Source organism: Magnolia sinica, chromosome 14, assembly GCF_029962835.1.
Source record: "Magnolia sinica isolate HGM2019 chromosome 14, MsV1, whole genome shotgun sequence".
In the NCBI taxonomy this organism is placed as follows: domain Eukaryota; kingdom Viridiplantae; phylum Streptophyta; class Magnoliopsida; order Magnoliales; family Magnoliaceae; genus Magnolia; species Magnolia sinica.
The window spans coordinates 22,800,195-22,810,840 of record NC_080586.1 but is presented as its reverse complement, the minus strand read 5'-3'; the positions used below and the strand labels follow the sequence as shown (position 1 = coordinate 22,810,840).

The window sequence follows — 10,646 nt, the reverse complement described above, 5'->3', positions numbered from 1 at the left end:
TCAAGAGAAAGTCAGTTTGATGCAGTGACTCGGCACTGTGACTAGGCAGCGAGTCAGATGTGTTTTAACACCCATGTAGCAGCAACCCATCCACCCTTCCTCATCTTTCCTTTCCTTCCTTCTCCTTTCTATTCTTCCTGTGAAGTCTAACTAGCTCGAGCTCTTTTTTAACCAAGTTAGAGAGAGTCAATGACTCAGTTCGGACATGCTAGAGCTTGCCTCAACTTGCACAGCTCGACTCGACAGCTAGTTGTCGTGCAATGCGGGACTCGGTCACCGCTCTGTACATCTCTTCCTCTCTTTCTCCTAACATCAGGGACACCTCCAGGCGATGAGATCCCAAAGAGGCTCAACTGGACAGGATCTGACTCGGTTTGACACGGCGAGGAAGACGGTCAGCTCTAATTGTGGATCGCCATCGGGTGAGTTTTTCTCCAAAACGAGGCATCTATGTGGTGCAGATAGGCCTTTGGGAGCTCGGAGGGATGATATTTCAAAGCTTCATGGAATTTTTCATGGTGGGTTCGATGGGAGGAGGAAACGGTGGATTTTTTATGGTTGTTGTATGAACAGCGGTAGGACTGGTTTGCGCTCTATCGCAGCCTACCTTATAGTGTTGCCCTAACATTTCTAAACCATCATATCGATAGCAAACGGTTCGGATGTGGTCTAGTAGAAACCACCTCCAAATATAGTGGGTAGGGCTGGAACTGGTCGTGGTTTTATTTACCAAGGAAACCCTAAACCACAGGATTCGAATGGAAGGCTACGATGGCTCTACATGGAGGGCTGAGATGACTCAAAAGCTAGCGCACGTAAATCGCCAGCATGGAGGAAGGAGCGGGATTTCCATTTTTGGGAAGGTGGTTGAGTGAAGTCCAGATATGTCTGGATTTGTGCCCGCACGCGCACTCCTCTTCCAACGGGGCAACTAGGTCTATGGTTACAGCTTAATGCTGCTCAAGATAGATGGTCTGGATTAGTGGTCTGATCTCCATTGTTGGGCCACTGCCATTCGTTCATTTGAACACCATAGGTGGGAACTGAGAAAGGAAGGAGAGAACTCTCCATTTCGAGAATTTATCAGGTCAAACACAGTTTGACCCGACTTCACTACTAGTGCACGGTGGGTGCACACACCCTCAGTGCACGTACACCACTGATGTGGGGTCCACCATGATGTTAGACAAAATCCACTCTGTCCCTTCAGTTTTAAGGGCGTAATTAGTGCCCTTGAGCAAAGATGAGGCGATCCTATGTCTATTGTGAGCCATACCAAGGAGTTTCGTCATTTTGGTTGATCTTTGTTGACCAAACGGTTGGATTGACCCTTATTTTAATGTCAACGACACAAGATTCTAAGGATCATTGGTGTGTTCAGGTCTAACTATTTTAGTTGTTGGAAACTCCTTCTAACAATATTATTCGTACTATCATACGCTTATCAATTATTTTATTTACTTATTGTCATTATATGAGTATACATAGATACTTATTCACTTTTTTATTTATTTATAGGACCTGCCTTTGGTCAAAGTCATCAATCCATCCAGCCCCAGGAACCTCTAGTACTCGAGCAGTTTACGGTCAGTTTTTATAATCCGATGGTCGGCTTAGGGAAATTGATCGTTAGACTATTTGATCAGGCATTAACTCATATGGTTTAGGTATGGGTTGATCATTAAACTGTTAAGGACGTGATGAGCAATGAGTCCGATGATCTGGGATCCGCCATTGACAACGGACGACTCGATTTGTCTATAAAAGCGATTGAAATCCTAGAAATAGGTTTCTTTAATGGTGTGATGGTCAATCTTCAAATCAATGGATGGATGGCTTAATTATGGATGAAGATTGCTTTCAACAGTCAAATTAGACTAAAATGAACATGAATGTTTGCTTTAGCTAAGTTTGTATTTATACTAAGTTAGGCTACACGGTAACACTCGAGTACTGGAAAGTACGGGGTGTTACAGGCCCCATGAGTCTGACCATTATGGACGTATGTGCCCTAACATCTCTCATCTCATCGGGATACCAGTTCTACCTAGGGTGTGTTTCTGATGAATTTTCACTTAATATTTTCGACGTTTACATGTCGTACAACGCATTCTTGCAACATGAATGCAAGACTGAAGGGGAGGTCACCCATCAGGAGCATTGTGGTTTCCTTCTATGGTCATAAGTGTGTACTCAATGGTTGATGATAAATGTTCTCACTCATATAATAATCATGCATTGTCTTATTAACCGATGGGACATCATAACCTGGTCAGTTCTTGATTGTAGTTCTAGATAATTTATGAGACATAGAGCGTTTATTAACATGATGATTTGACAACCCTTCAACCAATATCACGTTTCTTAGAAGTTTTCTCGTATCCACTCCGGCATGAACATGATAAAATTCTAATTCTGAACCTAAATCTATAAAAAAAAAAATCCTACAGTAATTAAAAAAAAATAAAATTAGAGAGAGCGAGGAAGGATATTACTAAAAAAGAGGATCTAGAACTATACTTGAAAATCCTACAACAAAGACAAGCAACAATGTTAGCAATGTTAGAAAATCTAGAAAAAAAAAACTCTAAAAAATTTCTGAAATTAGAAAACTAAAAGTTAAAACCCTAGGTTAGAAAATTTTAGGAAAACAGAGAAACCTAACCTAAAACAAAATTCAAACCTATAAAACCTAAACATAATTGTGTTCAACGCCACTCCCCGGCAACGGCCCCAAAAACTTGATTGAACCCAAAGGTTGACAACCCCAAATGCAAGCCGACGATGCAGTATTAACTCGGTGATATCGAGGTCGAATCCTCAGGTAATGGGAAGCACAACCTAGAACTAGTATAAAGGTAATGGTTTGTTTTGAGTTTTTAATCCAACAAATAAATAAAGGGTTTTAAAATAAATGAATAAAAGACTAAGGATACATGAATCCACTTCTAGTAATCACAATATCTCATTCATTGATTCAACGTATAACTCAATTGGAATCGAAGTCCTATACTATCCAATCGAAAGATAATCATGTTAAACCTATTGTCAACACCAATAAGAATATGAATTCAATTGAACGATTCTTTCATGAAGCACTCAGATCTCAATCAGAGGGAATCAAAAGCATCTAAAGCACCCTTAGACTACAATAGATCAATCAATTATACAAATTGAATCCTTCTCTAATTCACATGTTGTCCATCCATTTTTTTATGTCATCTTAGGACTTGATCCTAAAATGAGGAAAATGAGGCATATCTCAATCTTGGGTGGACCACACCATAAGCAAACGGCAGTGATTGAATGTCCAAGATTAAAAACCTCCTAAGGCCCACTGTAATGTTTATTTGACGTCCTACCTAATGATTAGGTCCTAAAGACCCGGATGAAGGGAAAATTAAATATTAGTTTGATTTAAAACTTGTGGCTCTTAAGAAGTTTCTAAGTTACATATAAGTGGGCCCACTTTTGAGACCCACCTAATGATTAGTGTCAGAGCATAAAAATGACGAGAAGGAATCAGAAAGAGAGAAGAGAATTGTAAAAAGGAATGAGCAGGAAAAAGCAGTGTTACGCATGACCACATAACAAGGATGTGTTGTGCGGGTCCGCATAACACAAAATAAACCAAGGATATGTTGTGCGAAGCACAATGAGGATATTATGCACAATGGGCCCCATGGCACGAAATTTGAGGTTTTACACAGGCGGAGGCCTATAAATACCCCTCTACTCCTTCATTTTGGGACACACACACAAGAGATCAGAGCTACTGAGAAGAAGACCTCTGAGTACCCCTAACAAGTACTTAGAGAAGAAGAAGGAACAAGGAGCAAAGGGCCTGAAGCCTATTGCGCTAGATCGCGCAACAAGACCCCGTTGCGCGCAGATGATGTGTATAGTCACATGCTGCTGGATTTTCTGAACTCTGACAATATTCCTTGGAATCTAGTTTCCTACACAAGAAGCTGTTATTCTAAAGAAGTTAAAGGAGAGAATGGAATATGTTCAGATTTGTACAACACTTCTCTCATTGAGACAAACGCATCGCAAGCCAGAATACTGCCGAAATCAATATTTAAAATTAATTAATTCTTGTGTTAAAAAAGTCGTATATACTTTATTTTGGAATCAAGGAAAAATGAGGATGTAAATGAACTTAACATCAATGAAATACTTTTTAATAATTGTTCTCTTATTCTTTCTTTGTTATTATTGAATAAGATATTCCCCCACACTGAATACATTTGTTTCTTATCGAAACAAAATGACGACTCTACTGTGGATCCATATTCTTATTCAATATAAACTTAAAAACTATTAAGAAGACTTTTATCACTGTTTGGCGTCATATCGACGCTAAAATGTCGATTTGCAATGGGAACATCCTCCCCTTCATCTGCATAATAAAGTATAAATCTATCTAAACCCTTAATAACAATGTATCTCAGTGTTTTGACGGGAACTACAATTTCAATCAAATTGTAATGGAAACTTCTACTGACAAGACAATCTTCTACTTCGTACCAACTCGATTTGTTGTAGAACATGCCCGTAATCAACCCTTGAGCCAAAAATGTTGACCAAGTCTGACCAAGAGCAAGGCATTGCAAACTACTGGCAGAGTGATCTTTGTATCGCCATTAAAGCAAGGCAATAGTGAAGAATTGGTTGTTGTATCTCACCGAAGATCGAAACCTCGAACCCGTTTGGCTATCAAACTAGTCCCATCGCAAATGATCAAGGGACCGGTAACACGAAATGCTACAAAATTAACCCATCATTTGCTCTGTCAGCATTGTACCCTGGAAAGTCCCCTTGCTCCTTCACATCACAAGACTTCCCAACCCTTCCTGTTGCAAATGTCCGATGGACTAGGAAGGAAAAGGGAAAATCACCCGTAGAAGGCGAATCATTCTCCGTTAGATTAATCACACATTTGCAAACAACACTTCCTCCCTCATCAAGCCCTCTCATGCCAACATACTCTTATCCAACTCTAGCAACAGCTTTGTCAAGAAGCGAAGAGGTCACCGTATGTATGGCAGGAACAAGTGAGAATCCATTGCCAACCACTGAAGAGCGCATGGGCGAAATGGCGCAAGTATAAAGAACACTAATGGAGGAGTGCAGGAGTCTCCAAGAAGCATTAGCCACCCTTGCACACAATGTGGCTCAAATTTTGACACCTCCCATGATAGCTACCATGAATGCCCATGAACAGTGGCCCGAAGGCTCACAACCGCCGAGAGTAGGGTCGCATGGATTGGCTCTCGTAGCAAGAGTGATAATATAGGATGAAATGCGGCAAGTGATAATGGAAGACGTCGGGACCGAAAGGGAACAAGAACATTCAGGAAGATTCCGATATAGAACGACGTATCCCAAAGAAGTAGAAGATGTGTCATTCCCTACCAATTTCAAACACCCAAACTTTCAGAAATTCAATGGAGACAAATCTCCAGAAGAGCACCTCATGCACTTTATTACGACCATGGGTAATTTTTCTACAGTTTCACAGTATTATTTACAATTGTTTGGCTCTTCCTTGACAGGAAAGGCATTTCGGTGGTACTCGAGCCTAGCCCCCCAATCTATACGAACCTGGGAACAGATGCAAGATGCATTTATGTTTAATTTCTTCTCGTTTGATTAGGATGTCAGCATCACAAAGTTAGCTTCTGTGCGGAAGAGAGAGAATAAGCCAGTAGAAAATTTTATTGACCAATGGAAAACCCTCGAGTCATCATGGAGACAATTTCCAGAAGAAAAAGAACAAGTGAAAATGTGTCTGAATTCTATGGAAACAAGGATAGTGTTTGGCCTCATAAGCGCCTACATAAGAGCCTTCCACGATCTTGCAACTGTTGAGACTTAAATATTGCATATTTTCCTCCATTTAAATCTTGGTTTTATGAACATGATAATGCTTAATGGAATATTTTATACATGTTTGTGTTGCAAGGTGTGTTTAAGAGCTTAGATTGAAAAGAATGTTAAAAGCATGGATTTGATGCTCAAGAATCATTGAGGCAAAGAATGGATATTTGGAGACCAAGATTGAAGATTTCAAGACCCCAAGAGTCAAGAAAACTAAGTGGAAAAGGAAGGAAGTGTAAAAATTAGTGCAGAAATTCGCAGGATCTGAGCTTAGATGACATCGAACTAGTTCGATGACATCGAAGGAGTCTTAGATGACATCAAAGAATAACAGAAAAATCAAGTTTGGTTGCTGGACAAATTGGATGTGGTCTTCGATTACATCGAAGCCAGTCTTAGATGACATCAAAAGCAATTTGATGTTATCGAAGGGTTTAAGCGAAGCCTACGTAGAGTGAGAAAATTTGATGCGGTTTCCGGATTATTCAAACCAATTTGAAGGAGGGAGTTCCCCACTTATAAATAGGGCTTCCTAGGGCATTCTTAAGCATCATTCAGAGCATTCAAGGGCAAGATCTAGGATTTTTTCTAGAGTTTTTAGATCTTTACAAGTTCTTTTTAGATATTTATTAATTTATTTTCTTGCTTTCTTGTTGTTTTTCCATTCTGCAATTTAGTTATGTTTTTTTTAGTTCCTTCTAGCCCAAGCTAGAAGGGAAGCACATTGGTTTAATGATTTTTAATTATAATAATTGATTATTTTAATGATGAGATGAATAGTGTATGCATGTTATCAATTATCTAGGTTTTAGTTTTTTATCCTCATGTGAGATCCATATGTTTCCATCATGTGAGATCCATATTGATAGATAGGCTTAACTTAGATCAATTAGATTTCTTGGATGGGAGATGTTCTCAACCTGTTACATTTCTTTGATTCATTATCTTATGGATATTGAATACTTAAAATCAATGGCACTTTAGAATATAAATTAATGGTTCTAATCCATGATTCTCTAATCTTTTATATCATTTATTAAAATATTTAAACTATTTTATTTTCCGATAAGGCCGACCATAGTGCTCGGATCTTAGTTGTGTTATCAAAGTCATCATCATTTATTGATCATTAACTTATTTGTGGAACTTTGAAGCTTGAGTGTTGTTTTAATTCTGTTAAATTTCATACCTTCAAAATCATATCATTTGTTTAGTTTTCATTACTTAATTAATTTTGCAGTTGATTTTCTCATTCTCATATATCATCTCCCTGTGGGATTGACCCTGTATTCACAGGATATTACTTATGAACCTCTGCACTTGGAGGCTAGCAAACAAGTTTTTTGTGTCGTTGCCGAGGAGAGACGGAGATAGATTAGATCTGTACAAGATAGCTAAGGCAAGTTCTTTTCTAAAACCTCCAAAATTTTTGTAGATTTTTTGTTTTACTTTAAAAGTAAATTCAGTTGGGTCTTTCAAGCACTAACTGTGACATAAGGTTGCTCTTGCTTGGGATTTCATCATCCAAGTGCTATGGTTGTCCTATAGTTGATGTTTGATCACAAAGATCATCCATTGAATCTATTTTCCAAATTAGCGTAGTTTAATTTTTTGCATTAGTTTTAATTTCTTTTTATTTATTTTTCCTTGTGGTTTGAACCCTAATGGTCGGCTCGCTGCTTGGGTTATTGATTTATTTTACTTTGTGGATTGAACCCTCATGATCGGCTCTGCCGCCTGGGTTATTGATTTATTTTACTTTGTAAATTGAACCCTTATGGTCGACTCTGCCGCCTGGGTTGTTGGATAAGTTTTTATTTATACTCTAAGTATCATACTTGCAATTTGAAGTTGTGGTTTTTATTGTGTGGTGTCGATGGTTTATGTCCTGTTGGAGTACGTATCAAAACAATTGACTCTCGTCCAAAGGTGGACTAGTCCCAAGCCTTGATCATTCATTTAGGAAAGGCATTCAACACCACTTGGATTCCATGACAGACCCAGTTGATAATGCAAATCCAAATCTTCCAGATCCAACTCCAATCCAAAATAGAGAAAATCAACGCAATCCTCCTCTTGAGGATGAGAATGAAGTTCATAGGAAAGTGTTACACTAACCATAGACTTTACGTGAACATTTACACCCCGAGAGATTAAATTTACCATCTTATATTGTGTTCCCTACTCACATAGGGAACATTGATTTTAAACCAGGTGTTATTCGATTGATTCCTAAATTTCATGGCTTGGATTCTGAAATCCCCTACTTGCACCTCAAGGACTTTGAGGAAGTGATTGTAACATTACAAGTAAACAATGGCAATAGGGATGCACTCAAACTTAGGATATTCTCATTTTCTCTAAGGGATCGGGTCAAAGCATGGCTCAACTCTCTAAGACCCCATACCATCACTACATGGCAAACCTTAAGTAGAGAGTTTTTGAAAAAATTCTTTCTTGGGTACAAAACAAATGCACTTAAACAGGAAATCATGTCATTTTTTCAAAAGGGGGAATAAATTATTTTTCCAAGCTTGGGAGAGTTTCAAAGACCTTTTACTCACTTGCCCACATCATGGTTATGAATCATGGCACTTGATTGATGCTTTCCAAAAAAGGCTCACCATGGATACCCGTCAGTTCATAGAGATGATGTGTGGTGGAACCTTTCTTGACAAAGATCATAATGAGGCTTGGGTTTTTCAAGACATGTTAGCAGAGAATACTCAAACATGGGATGTCTCTACTAAACCAGACCAAACTAGACTCATTCCTAGAGAGGATGTACGTCCTAAGAGAGGAAGATGACCTTAATGCAAAATTCATTGCATTGGCTAGAAAGGTCGAAGCCTTGGAAATTATGAAGGTTGATATGATTAAAGAAAACACTTCCTTAGGTAATTTTTGTAGCATTTGTAGTTGTGCCGACCATGACACAAAGGATTGTCCAACAATCCCAGTTGTACAAGATATCATGCATGAGCATGAGCAAGCAAATGCTATAAATAACTACCAAAGCCAATTGTGCAACCAATGGGAAACACGTATAATCCAAATTGGTGTAACCATCCTAATTTTAGTTGGAGGAGTAGACCACAAATTAATGCGCCCAATGCACCCCAAGGGCCTCCACAAAACAACTTCTTTGGGGCATCTAACAATGCACCATATATGCCCCTACCAAAGCGATCATCTGTGGAGGATGCATTGACCGCATTCATAAACTCTCAAGCTCAAATGAATCAGTCTTTAATACAATTAAATCAGGAATTAAAGACAGTCATGACTAAGATTGTGACTCAACTAAATGCTATGGAAAAAGGCACACTTCCTTCTCAACCTGTGCCAAACCCCAGAAATATACATTTTGTTAGAGACCCAAATCCAAGTGAGCTACATCATGAACAAGCTAAGGCCATCATTACCTTGTGAAGTGGAAAAGAGATCAATAACAAGATAATATAACCGGTAGAAATATAGGAGGATGTGCCAGTCTCAAGAGATTGATGAACCCGTTATAATTCAAGAACTGCAACAACAAAAGGGTAAAGAGACTAAGTCACATGAGCCTCTAGTTCCGTTCCCATCTAGACTTCGGAACCCGACTGTCCCCATGAAATATCAAGAGGTATTGGATGTGCTCCAAAAGGTTATTGTGAATATTCCTCTGCTTGATGCCATTAAACAAATTCCATCATATGTTAAATATCTCAAGGACATGTGCACTGTGAAGAGGAAATTAAACGTGCACAAGAAGGCTTCCCTCACTGAGAAAGTGAGTGCTATCATTTAGAAAATGGACATACCCAAATACAAAGACCCAGAAAGTCCCACTATTTCTTATATTATCGGAAATTTTCAAATTGAGCATACTTTGCTAGATTTGGGTGCAAGTGTCAACTTAGTACCTTATTCGGTTTACCAATAAATGGGTTAGGCGAGCTTAAACCAACTACGATTACACTCCAACTCGCTGACTGCTCCATTAAGGTACCAAGAAAAATTTTAGAGGACATGTTAGTCCAAGTGGAGCAATTCTACTTCCCTGTGGATTTTATTGTACTAGACATTGAACCATGTATAAATGCTAGCGCTCAAGTTCCCATTAATTTAGGTCGCCCATTCCTAGCAACTTCAAATGTAATCATCAATTGCAGGAATGGAATGATGAAGTTGTCTTTTGGTAACATGACCTTAGAGATAAATATTTTCAATCTATGTAAGCAGCCTATAGAAAATAATGAGATCCATGAGCTAAATTTTATAGACTGCTTGATAGAGGAAGAGGAGCTTGAACCTAGCCTATCTAAGGAATTGATTAAAGTCTTTGAGGACTTGAAAATTTTTTATTTAGAAAAAGTGCTTGCTGAAATTTATGATGATAATGAGAGCATTACCACGCAGGACTTTGGTATATACCAATGGAGATCGCGCACTCAAATCTTGTCTATCAAGGATTCGCGACCTCTACCATCACCAACCAATGCTCCAAAGCTTGATCTAAAACTACTACCAGATGAGCTTAAGTATGTATACTTAGGTGAAAATGAAACTTATCCTATGGTGATCTCTTTATTTTTAAACAAAGATCAAGAGATTAAATTGTTGAATGTTTTTAAGGGACAATAAAGGAGCCATGGGCTGGACTATTTCTAACATTAAGGGTATAAGCCCTTCCATATGCACTCATCGGATCCACTTCAATGATGACGTCAAACCAATTAAACAACCTTAAAGGCATCTCAATCCAAACATTATGGAAG

At 38.6% G+C, this 10,646-nt stretch overlaps 1 non-coding gene across 1 annotated transcript; it reads right to left on the bottom strand.

Moving 5' to 3' along the window:
• Nucleotides 1-8,357: 8,357 nt before the first annotated feature.
• LOC131226453 (small nucleolar RNA R71) lies at nt 8,358-8,465 on the bottom strand. Its single transcript, XR_009161837.1, has one exon. It is a non-coding gene; the product is annotated as a small nucleolar RNA R71 (small nucleolar RNA).
• Nucleotides 8,466-10,646: the final 2,181 nt, after the last annotated feature.